Raw genomic sequence first — 17,151 nt, 5'->3', positions numbered from 1 at the left:
GGAATCTGCTTCTCCCTCTCGCCCTACCCCCTCTTGTGCTCTCTCTCTCAAATAAATAAATAAAATAAAATCTTAAAAAAAAAAAGAATAGGACTGAGGTAAGAGCACCTATATCTTTGTTTTGCCCTGAAAGGTAGTATAAGACTGTTTCTACGGGTTGGGGTGCCATGTTCAGATATTTTTTTTTTTCAATTCCATCAGTGCTGTTAATACATACAGCCCTAATGTCTGATAATAGTCATTTAATAAATATATATTAGCTAATAAATATACATTTATTGATAGCTATTAATTAGTATACATTAATAATTACAATAATCAATTAATGAAGATGTATCACATGAATAAACAAGAAAGATTTGAGTCTTAGTTATGCAACTTCCCAACTGTGTGACTTTGGGGAACTTAGCCTGTTTTTTTCTCAGTATCAGTATCTGTAAAAAAAAAAAAAAGCATTCTATGAGTACCCCCATCATAGAACTTTGGTAAAGTTTATGCTAGAAGTTCAACTCAGTGCCTAATTCATGGCAATGTCTCAAATATTAGCTCAATATATTTAATTCATTGTCTATCAAGCTCTTCAATCATCTCATTGTATTAGTTTGCTTATTTTTTTTTCAAGATTTATTTATTTTAGGGAGTGAGACAGAGTGCATGCATGGGGGAGGGAAGGGCAGAGGAAAAGGGAGAGAGAGAATCTCAAGCAGACTCCCTGCTGAGCATGGAAACTAATGCCGGACTCCATCTCAGGACCCTAAGATTAGGACCTGAGCCAAAATCAAGAGTTGGACACTTAAGTGACTGAGCCACTCAGGTGCCCCGGCTTTTCCGTATTTCCTAGATATCATCACTGAGAAGAATTTTATATCTGTGAGAGTTTTCATACTAATGCATATATATGTCATAGTTCAATAAAATAAAAAAAAGAATGGAAGGAGGGAAGTAGGAAGAGAAGGAAGGAAGGAATCACTTTAAGGTCAAACAGCAGGGAGAATGTAATATGAGGATTTATGTATAAAAATGACGCAAGAGAGGGGAGCTTGGGTGGTACAGTTAATTAAGAGTCCAGCTCTTGGTTTCAGCTCAGGTAATGATCTCAGGGTTGTGAGATTGAGCCCCGCGTCAGGCTCCGTGCTCAGTGCACAGTCTGCTTAAGATTTGCCCCCACAAATTTGTATGTTGAAACCTAATCCCCAGTATGTTGGCATTTGGAGATGGGGTCTATGGGACATAATTAGGTCATGCGAGGAGAGCCCTTGTGAATGGGATTGGTACCTTATAAAAGAGACCACAGAGAGCTCCTTTGCCCTTTCAGTCATGTGAGGACATAGAGAAAATAGAGCCATATGAACCAGGAAGCAGGCCCTCGCTGGACACTGAATTTCTCAGTGACTTGATATTGGACTTCCCAGCCTCAGAACTTTTAAGAAATACATTTCTGTTGTTTATAAGCCATCCAGCCTACGGTAGTTTGTTAGAGCAGCACAAACAAAGATCGGTTTCTGTATTGACCTGGAGATGATGTTCAGAATAAGACCCCATGCCTTCTACCAGCGCTCCTGCAGAATCACCGAAAGCCACTGGCGGCCCACCGCCAGCACAATCCCCACCATCGACGCTGCTAGGTTCCTCAGCCTCCCGCGGCTGTGCTTAGTCCACTCTCACCAGAACTGTTGCTAAAACAGGAAAAATGATAGAAGAATAATTTTTTCCTTCCACAGTTCCGATTTCTTGCCAGTGACTCCCATTGGAAGAACAAAAATGGGAGTCTGGAAATGCAATATGCAGAATTCCGGCCCCTGGAGCGTAGAGTTGAACCCAGCATGGCAGAAATGGAACTGATGGGACACAGGCGAATGGAAACAGTAAATGTAAGTACAGCGTGTGGATGTGGTGCATTGTGATTGAGCGACGTCCGTGACAGGCTCTCATCCCCACGGATTCTAACCCTTTGGCTGCCATGGAATTACTGAGCTCTCTGAAGACTTGAGAAAACTGGAACTGAGGCGGGAAGAGAGAGAGAGAGAAACGAGCCACGATCCTGAGCAGAGATTCAATTTGGTCAACATTTATTTATTTGTCACATATTTCATCAAGGTCATGCTAAATGCCAGGCACGGCATTGCTATGTCGCTATGAGAGACATAGTGATGACTGGAAGAGGCCACTTGTCTTCTGAGAGTCAAAAAGTGAGGCCACATATGCTCACAAAGAGCTGAAACCTAGAGCACTATGTGGAAAAACTATGTAAGTAGTACAGTGTTTTGTGATTAGAAGAATAGGTACAATTTTGATGAGTAGATATGAGGGGGGAAATATACAGTAGAGTTTGAGTCAAGTGAAGATTAGGGAAAGTTCAAGGCTCATTTGACAAATAGCCACTATATCAGTTTATGTTTGCTCTAAATAACTATAATAGTTATCAGTCAGACAGCTGCCTTATCTTTTAGAAATATTAGTGTATTACAGATTTTTTTTTTCTAGGAGCCACAAAGTCTACAATTAATGTATTATAATTAGGAGATAATTCCCATTTTCTTCCTATTATCATTATTTCCCCTTGAGTATAAAGTCATTGTAACTTAAACTGAAAATACTAAAATATTTTAATGTCTTCCTAATGGTAAGAAATTAATATTTTCTAAAATATAATTTAATTATTTTTAATGTTTTTAATCAAAACAGGCTCATTTTAGACAATGTGGGAAATACCCTATGCAGTATCTTGACTTCTCCAGTTTATTGCTAACTTATTGTAATTAATATAAATATGTGGTGAAACACTTTTATTTCATAATTGAGGTCATCTCTGATTAATTCCTTAGATTAAAATTCTAGGAGTGGAGAAACTGCATTATGGAGAAAAACACGCTTAAGGTTTATGTTGTGTATTGGCAAATCAATTTACACTTTTATCAAATTATGTTGGTTCTTTTGTGCTGGGCATGAATTTCATTATTTTATTGAAAATATTTACATATATCTTTATAACCAATATATTGTCTTTAAGTTCGATCAGCATTTGGTATATTTATGATATTCATGAAGTAGTACTGGAGATTTTTGTATTACTTTTACCCTGGAGCAACCTATATGGCATGGAAATGAATGTTTGAAAGAAATGAAGGAACTGGTGAAACTATCCAGTTCTGGGGATATTTTGCAGAGACAATTTTCTTTTGTTTAGATTTGGTTTTGATTTTGATAGATTTATATTTCTTTTTTCCTCCAGTTTTATTGAAGTATGATTGACAAATGGAAAATGTATATATTTAGGTTGTTCAACGTGATATTTTGATATATTGTATATATCCTTAAATAATTACCACAGTCAAGCTAATTAACATATCCATCACCTCATGTAGCTACACTTTATGTTTCTTTTTTTTTTTTTTTAAGATTTTATTTATTTATTTGACACAGAGAGAGAGACAGCGAGAGAGGGAACACAAGCAAGGGGAGTGGGAGAGGGAGAAGAAGGCTTCCCACAGAGCAGGGAGTCTGATGCAGGGCTTGATCCCAAGACCCTGGGATCATGACCTGAGCTGAAGGCAGACGCTTAAGGACTGAGCCATCCAGGCGCCCCTACACTTTATCTTTTTCTTTTTTTTTTTTTTTTTTCACTTCTTTCAAAAAACAACAGGTGTTGCTGAGGATGCGCGCTCTTACACAGTTGGTGGGAATGCAAACTGGTGCAGCCACTCTGGAAAACAGTATGGAGGTTCTGCAAAAGTTTAAAATAGAACTACCCTATGATCCAGCAACTGCACTACTAGGTAGGATACAAAAATACTGATTTGAAGGCGTACATGAGTCCTGATGTTTATCAACAATAGCCAAACTATGTAAAGAGCCCAAATGTCCATTGTCCATCGATTGATGAATGGATAAAGAAGATGTGGTGTATGCACACACACACACACACACGAATATTATTCAGTCATCAAAAAGAATGATATCTTGCAAATTTGCAACAACATGATTGGAGCTGGAGTGTATGATGCTAAGCAAAATAAGTCAGTCAGAGAAAGACATACCATATGATTTCACTCAAATGTGAAATATAATAAACAAAACAGATGAACATAAGGGAAGGGGGAAAAAAGAGAGAGAGAGAGAAGGAAGCAAACCATAAGAGACTCTTTTAACGATAGAGAACAAACTGAGGGTTGATGGAGGCAGGTGGGTGGGGGATGGGCTAAATGGGTGATGGGTTATTAAGGAGGGCACTTGTTATGATGAACACTGGGTATTATATGTAAGTGACGAATCACTAAATTCTACTCTTGAAATTATTATTACACTATATGTTAACTAAGTAGAGTTTAAGGGGTGCCTGGGTGGCTCAGTCGTTAAGCGTCTGCCTTCGGCTCAGGTCATGATCCCAGGGTCCTGGGATTGAGCCCTGCATTGGGCTCCCTACTCAGTGGGGAGTCTACTTGTCCCTTTCCCTCTGTCCCTCCCCCCAGCTCAGGCTCTCTCTCTCTTGCTCTCTCTCTCAAAAAAATAAAATTAAAAAAAATTAACTAGAATTTAAATAAAAATTTGGAGAAAAAATACATTATTATTAACTATGGTCACCATGTTGTGCATTAGGTCTCCAGAACTTATTCATCTTATAACTGAAAGTTTGTACCCTTTGGCTAATGTCTCCCATTTCTCCCACCCTCCAGCCCCTGGTGACCACCGTTCTACTCTTTGTTATTATGAGCCAGACATTTTTTTAGCTTCCACATATAGGTAAGATCATGCAGTGTTTCTTTCTGTGTCTGACTTCTTTCACTTAACCTCATGTGTTATAGGTTCCTCTGTGTTGTTGCAAATGGCAAGATTTCCTTCTTTCTAATGGCTGAATAATATTCCAGTGTGTGTGTGTGTGTGTGTGTGTGTGTGTGTGTATCTTCTTTATCCATTCATCTGCTGATAGACTCAGGTTTTTTCCCATATTTTGGTTACTGTGAATAATACTGTGAACATGGGAGTGAAGATATTTCTTTGAAGTAATGATTTTATTTCCTTCAGATATACCCAGAAATGAGATAGATGGATCCTATGGTAGTTCTATTTTTAATTTTTTGACGACCCTCCATACTTTTTCATAAAGTCTGTTCCGATTTACATTCCTACCAACAGTGTATAAGACTCCCCTTTTCTCTACATCTTTGCCAACCCTAGTTATTTTCTGACTTTTTGATGATAGCCATTCTAATATGTGAGTGGTGATATCTCATTGTGCTTTTGATCTCTATTTTCCTGATGATTCGTGATATTAAGCATCTTTTCATGTGACTGTTGGCCATTTTTTTTTTTTTAAGATTTTATTTATTTATTTGAGACAGAGAGAATGAGAGACAGAGAGCATGAGAGGGAGGAGGGTCAGAGGGAGAAGCAGACTCCCTGCCGAGCAGGGAGCCCGATGCGGGACTCGATCCCGGGACTCCAGGATCATGACCTGAGCCGAAGGCAGTCGCTTAACCAACTGAGCTACCCAGGCGCCCCATTGTTGGCCATTTTTAATTGGGTTATTTGTCTTTTTCATTTTGTTTTTGTTTTGCTGTTGAGTTTTACAAATTCCTTACGTATCTTGGAATTAACCCCTTAATAGATACATAATTTGTTAATATCTCCTTCTGTTCCATAGGTTGCCTTTTCATTCTATTGATTGTTAACTTTGCTGTGCAGAAGCTTTTTGATTTGATGTAGCCCACATATTTGATGTACTTATAGTTATTTTTCTGATTTAAAAATTAAATCAATTTATCTATATTTTCACTGGATGATACTTTTGCAATCTCCCCAAGTTTTGAGATATATTGTTGACATGACTGCTCTTTCCTAAATAGTCCATGATTATTTGCTTTAATTTCCTTTTTACTCTCTGATTTTTGTACTTATAGTTGCTTTGTTTTAATTTATGTATGGTGAGATTCAGTCATTTCTCAATTAGCCTGTGTAATGAGGGTACTGTGTGGATTAAAAATGCCTTCAAATTCTTTGATATTTCACACATGGATAAATAGGATTCAATTTATTTTCCTTTGAACTTGGGATAGTCTTTTTTTTTTTTTTTTTTTTTTTTTTTTTAAGATTTTTTATTTATTTATCTGAGAGAGAGAATGGGAGACAGAGAGCATGAGAGGGGGAGGATCAGAGGGAGAAGCAGACTCCCTGCTGAGCAGGGAGCCCGATGTGGGACTCGATCCCAGGACTCCAGGATCATGACCTGAGCTGAAGGCAGTTGCTTAACCAACTGAGCCACCCAGGCACCCCAGAACTTGGGATAGTCTTAATGGCTTCTCAGAAAGTGGTTGAAGTGATGTTGGTGACTGACCTCCAAAGCTAGTGCAGCCAAACCCTTTTAATCCACTAATTTTCAACACAGAAATAGATAACTAGAACAGGTTTTTTGTTTTTTGCTTTTGTTTTGTTTTTCAGAAAAAGCATAAACGGTGAATATATATTTCAGCTTTTGCTTCAGAATATCTTCGTTTATTTATCTTTATGTATATATGTATGCATGTATTTTCCTTTTCATTATGACTAAGAAAAAATAATGACAGTTGGTATGTATTTATTGACAATATTTTTACTTAGAAATCTGTAGCTATCACTCCATTTTCTGAAGGTATTTAACATTTTTGAATGTGTTAATCTCAACCTGTTTTTTGTACTTTTGAATGTGATTTTTTTTTAACTTTTCAAAATTCCTAAATCCCTATGGGGTTAATCTTTTTTCATGAGATTTCTGATTGCCACTTCATTGTGTGGGGGTTTTTTTAAGATTTTATTTATTTATTTATTTATTTTTGAGAGAGAGAGCGAGAGAGCGCTCATGCACATGCAAGTTGGGGGAGGGGCAGAGGGAGAGAATCTCAAGCAGACTCCCACTGAGCATGGAGCCCTATACAGGGCTCGATCCCAGGACCCCGATATCATGACCTGACCCGAAACCAAGAGTCTGAGGCTTAACTGATTGAGACACCGAGGCGTTCCCTCGTTGTGGGTTTTTTTTTTTTTTTTTCAATTTTTTTTTCCCTGCTTAAGTTTGGTTCATTTCAATCTTTGTGAATTCTAATACAGTTTTTACTTTTTCTTCTGTCCTTATTGTTATGGTTATTTTAGAAACACAAAAAGGTTAAAAACTTTAAAGGATTTTTCCTTTTATTTTACAACTCAAATAACTTACCTCAGCATTATTTTTCTTTTGCTCCTTCACTTTGCATTCTGAGAGAATATCACAAGTTATCTTATATATTATTGATTATCCTGTAACATTTACCTTACTTTTTACCGTTTCTAATAATCATTTAAATTCTTATTCTTTTTTTATCCCATGTCTTAGAGACAGCTATATTATTGAAAGAGGTGAATGAAAAATTATAATTCATGGAGTATACTTAACAAATGCATTTTTTTTCAGGCTTACATAGTCTGCATTCACTGTTGGGTCACATGTAAATCACCATTTTTTTTTTTTTTCTCATTTCTGTCATTTACTACCAAGATCAGCATATTCTGTAAGTATTAGTAGGGGAGTTTTTGTTTTTGTTTTTTACTTTTTAATTTAATCCTTACATAAACCCTTCAAAATCTGCCCATTAAGTATTATAATTATTCTCAATTTATAATTATTTGATTTGACAAACACTTACATAGCATGTAATATGCCCAGGCAGTGCATATTAGATGCTTTATATAGACTCATTTTATTCCACTAGATGAGGTATTATTATTGTCCCATGTTACAGATGTGGAGACAAAGACACAAAGTGGATGGATGAGTAAGTGGCCCAGTGTCACCCACTCTTATGGACTGAATGCTTGTGTCCCTCCTAAATTCATATATTGAAATCCTAACCCCCAATATGATAGTATTAGGAGGGAGGGCCTCTGGGGTGTGATTCAGTCATGAGAGTAGAGCCCTTGTAAAAGAGAGAATGGAATTAGTGCCCTCATAAAGGAGACCCGGGAGAGCTCTGCCAGCCTTCCAACATGTGAGGACCAGAGAGCCATCCCTATGAACCAGGCCCTTCAGAGACAGTGGTCTGTGAAACAGGAAACAGGCTGTCACCAGACTCTGAATCCATACTTTTATCTTGTACTTTCCAGCCTCCAGAACTGTGAGAATAAATGTTTGTTGTGCAAGCCACCCAGTCTATGTTTTGGTGATAGCAACCCAAATGGACCAGAACACCCAGGCGGTAAATTGCATAATGGGGGTTCACCCCCAGGCAGGCCAGCTCCAGGGGCAGCGCACCTGCCCATGGTGCTACCACGTGCTACTGCCTATAAGTGGCTTGGGACCAAAAATTGATGAAGAAATTGACTGAAGATACATAAAAGTTATATAAATTAATGTGTAAAAGAGATATTTTAAATAATTGTGTAGGGACACTGCCTTAACCTCATCACCTGCCCCCTCCCCAGTTGGGCACAGTGTACTAGGGAGCTTGGCTTATTCACAAGGCTCGTGTCAGGAAACCAAGTAACCGCCTTGGGTTCCTCATGCCCTGGAGACAAATACAGCTAAAAAGTGTTAATATATATTTTTTAAAGGCTTTAACAAATAATTTTTTTTGTTTTAAAAAGTCGAAGACACTTAAGTTACACTAAGAGCAATCTTTCATAGTCAATATTTAATGATAATCATTTTTCAGACTTGGGACTTTTTTAAATTATCAGGTATCTCCTCTGTACATTGGCTTTTCTAAACTATTATCATAAACATATTTATTAAATGCCTATTCTGTGTATTGCACTGTCTCAAGTAACAGAGATAAAGAAATAAGACATTATATCAACTGGTTTATCATCTAGTTTTCTCTTTTAAAAATTATCCTGTTTCCTTAATTCTTTAACTGGTTGTCTTAATAGAAATAAGATCTACCAAGCATTTTATATTTCTTAAAAAGGAGATGATGCATTATAATGTTTTATGTAAGCATTACAGTTAACGTATGGCAAATTATTCTAGGCAAGTGCTGTGTATAGATAATTTAAATTTTACTTAGTTTACATTTGTATTATTCTAAATGTTTTTCTTTCACTTCTTTTTAAATGTTTTTCCCTTCAGGATCATCATGATAAGTATGTTCTTAATGCCTTTTGTCTATTTCATCCATCCCCCTTCTCCCCTCCCCTCTAGCAACAACCAGTTTGTTCTCCGTACTTAAGAGTCTGGTTTGGGTTTGGGTTTGGGGTTTTTTTGTTTTTTTTTTTTTTGGTCTCTTTTTTTTTCTTTGTTTCTTAAATTCCACATATGAGTGAGATCATATGGTATTTGTCATTCTCTAACCTACTTCATTTAGCATTTTACCTTCTAGATCCATCCATGTTGTTGCAAATGGCAAGATCTCATTCTTTTTTTATGGCTGAGTAATATGCCATTGTATATATACCGCGTCTTCTTTATCAGTTCATCTATAGATGGACACTTGTGTTGTTTCCATATCTTGGCTACTACAAAAATGTTGCAATAAACTTAGGGGTATATACATCTTTTCATATTGGTATTTGCATTTTCTTTTTTTTTTTTTTTAAGATTTTATTTATTTATTTGAGACAGAGAGAATGAGAGACAGAGAGTATGAGAGGGAGGAGGGTCAGAGGGAGAAGCAGACTCCCTGCCGAGCAGGGAGCCCGATGCGGGACTCGATCCAGGGACTCCAGGATCATGACCTGAGCCGAAGGCAGTCGCTTAACCAACTGAGCCACCCAGGCGCCCAGTATTTGCATTTTCTTTGAGTTAGTGCCCAGTAGTGGGATTACTGGATCATATGGTAATTCTATTTTTAATTTTTTGAGGAACCTCCATACTGTTTTCCAAAGTGGCTGCACCTATTCACAGTCCCACCAACCATGCACAAGGGTTCCTTTTTCTCCACATCTTTGCCAATAATTGTTATTTCTTGTCCTTTTGACTTTAGCCACTCTGACAGGGGTGAGGTGATATCTCACTGTGGTTTTGATTTCCATTTCCCTGAGGATTACTGATGTTGAACATTTTTCATGTGTCTTTTGGCCATTTGTCTTCTTTGGGAAAATGTCTTTTCAGGGCTTCTGCCCATTTTTGAATTAGATTATTTGGGGGGTTTTTTTTGTTTTTTTTTTGTGTGTGTGTTGAGTTGTATAAGTTATTAATATATTTTGGATATTAACCCCTTATTGGATGTATCATTTGTAAATATTTTTTTTCCCATTCAGGAGGTTTCCTCGTTATTTTGTTGATGATGTCCTTCACTGAGCAAAAGCTTTTTATTTTTGTGTAGTCCCGATAGTTTGGTTTTGCTTTTGTTTCCGTTGTTTGAGGAGATATATCTCAAACAATGTTTGTTTATTTGTTTTTATAGCTGATGTCAATGAAATTACTGCCTATGTTTTCTTCTAGGAGTTTTATGGTTTCAGGTCTCATATTTAGGTCTTTAACCCATTTGAGTTTATTTTTGTGTATGGTGTAACAAAATGTCCAGTTTCATTCTTTTGCATGTAGCTGTCTAGTTTTCCCAGCACCATTTGTTTGAAGAGGCCATATTTTCCTTATTCTTGCTTTTTTTTAAATCATAGATTAATTTTTTTATTAATTTATGTCTACTTCTGGGCTCTCTGTTCTGTTGCATTGACCTATGTGTCTATTTTTGTACCAGTACTGTTTCGATTACTACAGCTTTGTTGTATATCTTGAAATCTGGGATTGTGATACCTTCAGGTCTGTTCTTTCTTAAGATTGCTTTGGCTAGTCAGGGTTTTTGTGGTTCCATACAAATTTTAGTGTTATTTGTTTTAGTTCTGTGAAAAATGTTGGTATTTTGATAAGGATTGTGTTAAATCTGTAGACTGCTTTGGGTGCTATGGACATTTTAACAATATTAGTTCTTTCAATCCATGAGCATGAAATATCTTTTCATTTGATTAGGTCATCTTCAATTTCTTTCATCAGTGTTTTATAGTTTTCAGAGTGCAGGTCCTCTTTAAGTTTATTCCTAGGTATTTTATTATTTTTGATGCAATTGAGTAGGGGAGATTCTGAGCTGAAAAATGCTGCAGCCACTTTAGAAAGGATATCTGATATAAGATGTATTCCTTTCCAGTTGTCAGTGAAAGCATAGAGTATATTAGGTAAGGGTTTTCATTAAGTAGGGATGAATTCATGGTCATCTCTTAACCCTTCTTCTGCAGAACCCAACTGTTCTTCAGATGTTCACTGAAAATTGAGATAGTAAAATCTTTCCTGGTATGTTAGAGATTTGTGTCCATTGCTATAGAAAACCTGTTTACTTTATAACTTTTTAATAATGATGTTAATGGGGGGCACCTGGGTGTCTCAGATGGTTAAGCTTCTGCCTTTGGCTCAGGTCATGGGTCCTGGGATCAAGCCCCACGTCGGGCTCCTGGCTCAGTGGGGAGTCTGCTTCTCCCTCTCCCTCGCCTATCTCTCTGCTCATGCTCTCTCTCTCTCTCTGTATCTCTCTGTCTCAAATTAATAAATAAAAAAAATAATGATGTTAATGGTACTAGAAGTTTAAAAAGAGATGACAAAGTCTTTCTGTGGAAAATAAAGCCCATCCTTCTGTGATTTGACCTGTTTGGTTTTATTATAGTCTTTTTTTACCTAATATTTTTTGGTTTACTTTTGCTATTTGCTCAACAATTCCTTCAGAAAGAAATCACTTAGAGAATAGAAGTCAGGTCTATTTTTTCTTTCATGCCTAATTAGTGGAAAAGAAGGAGAGCAAAATGGAGGCTTGGAAAGAACACTTTTATTGCATATAGAAATAGAAAACATTTTTCTATAATCCATTTCCAAACTCTCAGAAGCTACAAACAAGCACATTAAAATATGCCCAGCTATGTTATATTAAACCTCTAGTTATCATATAGTTTATATTTCCTAGGATAGTCCCTATTTCCAATATTCTGCCCCACATCATTCATATATGCATTCATATACGACTGATCAAATGCTCTAGTATTCTGTCTGCCTCTCTCTCTCTGCCTCTCTCTCTCTCTCTCACACACAGACACACAAATGACACACAAATTCCCAAGGATTATTTTAAAATAGATGAACCAAGATATTATAGCCACTCAGAATCTTTATATATAATTATATTACTTAATTTAGGAGTTGGGGATTTGAAAGTGGAAAACAGGCAGATGTAGGCATATGCAGGGACTATAATTTTTCAGTTACTCACCTTATTTCCTTTTAAAATTCTTGAAATATTGAGAAATAATTATAATTATTCATGGAAGCCTATAAACTTCAGAGTAGCATTTATGGGTTGAAGGAGAAATAGATATTCCATCTTCTGAGTAATCTTCTAATACAAAGTTTATTATTTAACTCCACTCTAGAAGATCCTTTAATGCTCAATGTCTTTTTTTTTGCCCCAGTATGTAACTTCTAATTTTATTTTTTTTGTATTTTTTCCATTTTTTAATTTAAATTCAATTAATTAACATATAATGTATCATTGGATTCAGAGGTAGAGTTCAGTGATTCATCAGTCTTATGTAACACCCAGTGCTCATCCCATCACGTGCCCTCCTTAATGCCCATCACCTAATTGCCCTATCCCCCCACTCTCCTCCCCTCCAGCAACCCTCAGTTTGTTTCCTATGATTAAGAGCCTCTTGGGGTGCCTGGGTGGCTCAGTCGTTAAGCGTCTACCTTCGGCTCAGGTCATGATCCCAGGGTCTTGGGATCGAGCCCCTCATTGGGCTCCCCGCTCCACGGAGAGCCTGCTTCTCCCTCTCCCACTCCCCCTGCTTGTGTTCCCTCTCTCGCTGTGTCTCTCTCTGTCAAAATAAAATAAAATCTTAAAAAAAAAAAGTCTCTTATGGTTTGTCTCCCTCTCTGATTTCATCTTGTTTATTTCTTCCTCTCTTCCCCTACGATCCTGTTTTGTTTCTTAAATTCCACATATCAGTGAGATCATATGATAATTGCCTTTTGATTGACTTATTTTGCTTAGCATAGTACCCCCTCGTTCAATGTCTTAAATCAGAGTCTACAGTGAGGTCACAGGTGACTCCAGCAATTCTTGTGTGGTTCCAATACAGATTGCTTTCTCTAACTACACACCTTTGGCACTCATTTGTCCTATCACTTTCTAGAAGTTGACCTGTTTTGGAGAGACACTGTAATCCAGCTCAGTAGGACATTGAACAATCAGTGCCAGAGGACATTAAAATTAGAGTCAAATGGAAACTCTGCTTTGCTTGTTTAGTTATAATTGCCTAATGAGAGGGGGGATGTACTTCCACAATTAACCTCTAAATCTCTAAGTTGGGAGTAAGAAAAAAAGAGCACATGTGGCATCCCCCCCAACCTCCCTACCAACAGCTCTGCCTGCTAAAACTACATGAAAGCCAACAAAACCAAACAAAACCCAAACAAATAACAGGCAAACAACAATAACCCATGTCATGTAAGTTTGCTTAAATGTGTTTGTTACTCTATGTAGAACATCACAAATACCTCACAGATCTCAATCTCTCAGTGTTTCCCACATTTATAAGGCATCAGACAACTTGTTGAGTACAGAATATAGATTTTCTAGGGGCATGTCAAAAGTTAAAGCAGCAGAAAAACATTTTTAGCAACTGACTTCACTTATCAAACACCAGAGCCCAAGAAAGGTCTCCGGCACCTGAAATCATTTAATGTTTTTATGGCAGTGATAAAAATCACTTCAGGTGTTGCTGCAGCAACAGCTTTGAAAGCAATAGAGTTCCAATGTGGAGAAGATCCATCAAAAATAAATCAAACCTTGTTTCACTGGTGCCAAAGGAAGTATATGTAATGGAGAGTTATTAAGATCAAAGCCATGTGCAGGCATTGGCCCCAGCACAGAGTCCTGTTGCCTGAGTATTCCCCAATCAATCACTACCCCTCTCGTTTCTTCTTCCTGGTATTGTCAGGAGATTCATAGGCTGTAGAAACAGAAGGTAAGTTCTTTAAAGGCTTTGAGAGCTTTTCTAGCATGCCATTTTTCCACCACATTAAATACACTCACATACCCACACTCAGAGGGGAGAGAGAGAGAGAGAGAGAGAATGAAAGTTACTGCAAATAGTTTCATAATACTTATAAGATTTGCCCCAATAATCATATAACTCTTTCATCTTTCATCTTTTCATCATTCATCCCATCAGAAAGTCAGCAATATTTACCTAACATCTACTAATTTCTGTCCTCTTTAATGTGATCTCATATAGTGTTTACAAAATCCTAGGTATAACCCTGCAGGAAATGTATATTTAATCGCATATTGCAGACCAAATACCAGTGCTCATAGAAGTTAAGTGTTTTGCAATATTTACAAAACTAAGAAATGGATGGAGCTAGCTCACTATTCAAAATCTTCAATTTCTTCTGTATTACTTCCATTTTACTTCCCTACCTCTAAAGCAATATTTTAGAAACCTGTTATATATATTTAAAATGACTTTTAAGTAGAAGTTGTTTCTATTTTAAAATGGATATATTAAGTGGAAATACTATTCAAAAGTGAATTCTTGGGGCACCTGGGTGACTCAGTCCATTAAGTGTCTGCCTCTTGATTTTGTCTCAAGTCATGATCTCAGGGTTACGAAATAGAGTCTCTCGTCAGGCTCCCTGCCAGGTGTGGAGCCCACTTAAGATTCTCTCTTTCTCTCTCCCTCTGCCCCTCCCCCTCTCTCTTTCTCTCCCTCTCTAAAAAAAAAAAAAAAAAAAAAAAAGTAAATTTCTTTCCTGAAAAGTGAGTGTTGATGTATTCACTTTTAAAATGTAGTATTATATAAAATTTTGCGTACTGTGTGCCATAGCTTTTGAATACCATAAAAAAGCAAATAAGAATATATACAAAGAAAAATACAAAATTAAAATGGAGCTCAAGTTAACATGACTGAGCTATTACTCAGTTTTGTTTTTTGTTTTGTGTGTGTGTGACTTCTTTCACTTAGTGTGATGTATTTCAGCGTCATCATGTTGTTGTATTTTTTTTAAGGATTTATTTATTTATTTATTTGAAAGAGGGAGAGAGCGCACATAAGCAGGGGGAGGTGCTCATTCACATTGCTGTTGGCAGATCTTAGTTTCTCATTAGCTACTCGCCAAAGGCATTAGTTCCTTGACTTGTGGACCTTTCCCTTGAGCAGCCTGAATATCCTAGGACAAAACAACTGTCTTACTTCAGAGTAAGTTAACTGAGAGAGAGAGAAAAAAACAATAGTATGTGCAACCAAGACAGAAGGAAGTTTTTTTTATAACCTAATCTTGGAAGTGACATCCCATCTCTTTTTTTTTTTTTTCTTTTTAAAGATTTTATTTATTTGAGAGAGAGGGAATGAGAGACAGAGAGCATGAGAGGGAGGAGGGTCAGAGGGAGAAGCAGACCCCCCGCTGAGCAGGGAGCCTGATGCGGGACTCAATCCTGGGACTCCAGGATCATGACCTGAGCCGAAGGCAGTCGCTTAACCAACTGATCCACCCAGGCACCCGACATCCCATCTCTTTTGCCGTATTCTATTGATCGCAAAGGTCAATCCTGGTGTAATGTGGGATGGGAATATACAAACATGTAAGTACCATGAGGTGGGGACCTCTGGGGGCCCTCTTTGGAGGTGGCTACCACAGACACTATCTATATTTTGGGCAGGATGCTATTTGCTGAGCAAGAATATCCAGTGTGTTCAAGGATGTTTAGCATTCTTACCCACCCCATCTCTGTGCCCCGCTGCATGGAACTAAATAACAGCCATTGTGAAAATAAGATATTCCACCTGACATTTGCTAAATCCCTCCACCGAGAAGCAATATCTGAAATAGGGGTATCTCTTGTTTTCAGAAGCTGCTTGTTAAAAAGGAGTCTCTCTGAACCTATTAGAAATGCAAGAGAAGTTTATGTGAATTAGTCGGCAGATTCTTATTTAGAGGCAAGCCAGCCCGCTTGAGCTCTCCATGTCAAAGTGCATCAGAGTGTTCATAAAGGTGATTCATTGTGACAGCAAGAATGCCTAATTCTGTGTATAGCTCATTGAATTTTTAATAGAATACCCTATACATGAAGGGCTGAAAGATGTACTCCCATATAGCAATGTGTGTGTCTACTTTCCCATTGTTCTTCATCAAACAGCATTAGTGTGGAGACCTTCAATTCCACCTACTATAACAAAGCTGTAATTATTAAATCAGTAAGTCCTTAGCCTGTTCAAATTCTATTTACAAATGTATTTACCACTGCAGTGTCTGCAGACTTAAAATTATTCTTCATTTTTAAGACATATAAAAGATCAGATATTAAATTTGTTTTCCTATGTCAGAATGATGTAACACAAAATCAATTATTTCAGATTTATTGTACAAGTAACATACTCTTATTCCTCATCATTGTTTGTCAGAATGCCAAAGAGCAGTTTTTTATTCATTCCTTTATTTATTCATTTATTCAGAATTGAATAGATTTATTGAGCACACTATTTTTAAAAACATGTGTTGGATACCAACTAGATTACAGAGATGAATCTCATTTGGATCCCATTCTCAAAAGGTCTATAATCTTTTAAAGAATGTCTATAATTTGCCCTGATTACAGGGTAATTCATGACTTATTTATTTCTAATTAAAAGTTTCCCCCAGGTAAAATATAGATAAAAATCATTCTCGGATACTATAGCACCCTAAAAGTCCAAATAGACCTAAAACTGACATTTTCTTAAAGCTTCTTAAATACTCAGGTATATGAAATAAAGACATCAGTGATTCATTAATATTGGATGGATATGATCTACTGGACCAAATTAAATGTTGTCTTGTTCTCAGCAGATGTTCTTCATGGCATCAGATTGATTTTAAATTATGTTATTTAAAAGAGACCATTGCGTGCAGTCTTAAGGGATGGCAACACAGTGGCATGATAGAACCAGCATGCCCTGATCTCCAGGGCTAATCGCTACATTTTTAGTAACTTTGCAAGTTGGTTAACATTGATTGCTTTGGTAGCTTGAAATCAACTGTGGTGAGAGTAGTTACCCCAGGGAAATTGACAAATGCTATAAATCAGGAACTTGTAAAATTCTTCACAGAGAGCTGGCTGTTAAATAGTAGCTAGAACACCACTACAGCAATGCTTCTAGTCTGAAATTTGTGACCCAATGAGATAGACC

The sequence above is a fragment of the Mirounga angustirostris genome, unplaced genomic scaffold, assembly GCF_029215605.1.
Source record: "Mirounga angustirostris isolate CCGP_5_RB_7025 unplaced genomic scaffold, mMirAng1.0.hap1 SCAF_5, whole genome shotgun sequence".
NCBI classification, from domain to species: Eukaryota; Metazoa; Chordata; class Mammalia; order Carnivora; family Phocidae; genus Mirounga; species Mirounga angustirostris.
This window is presented reverse-complemented; position numbering follows the sequence as displayed.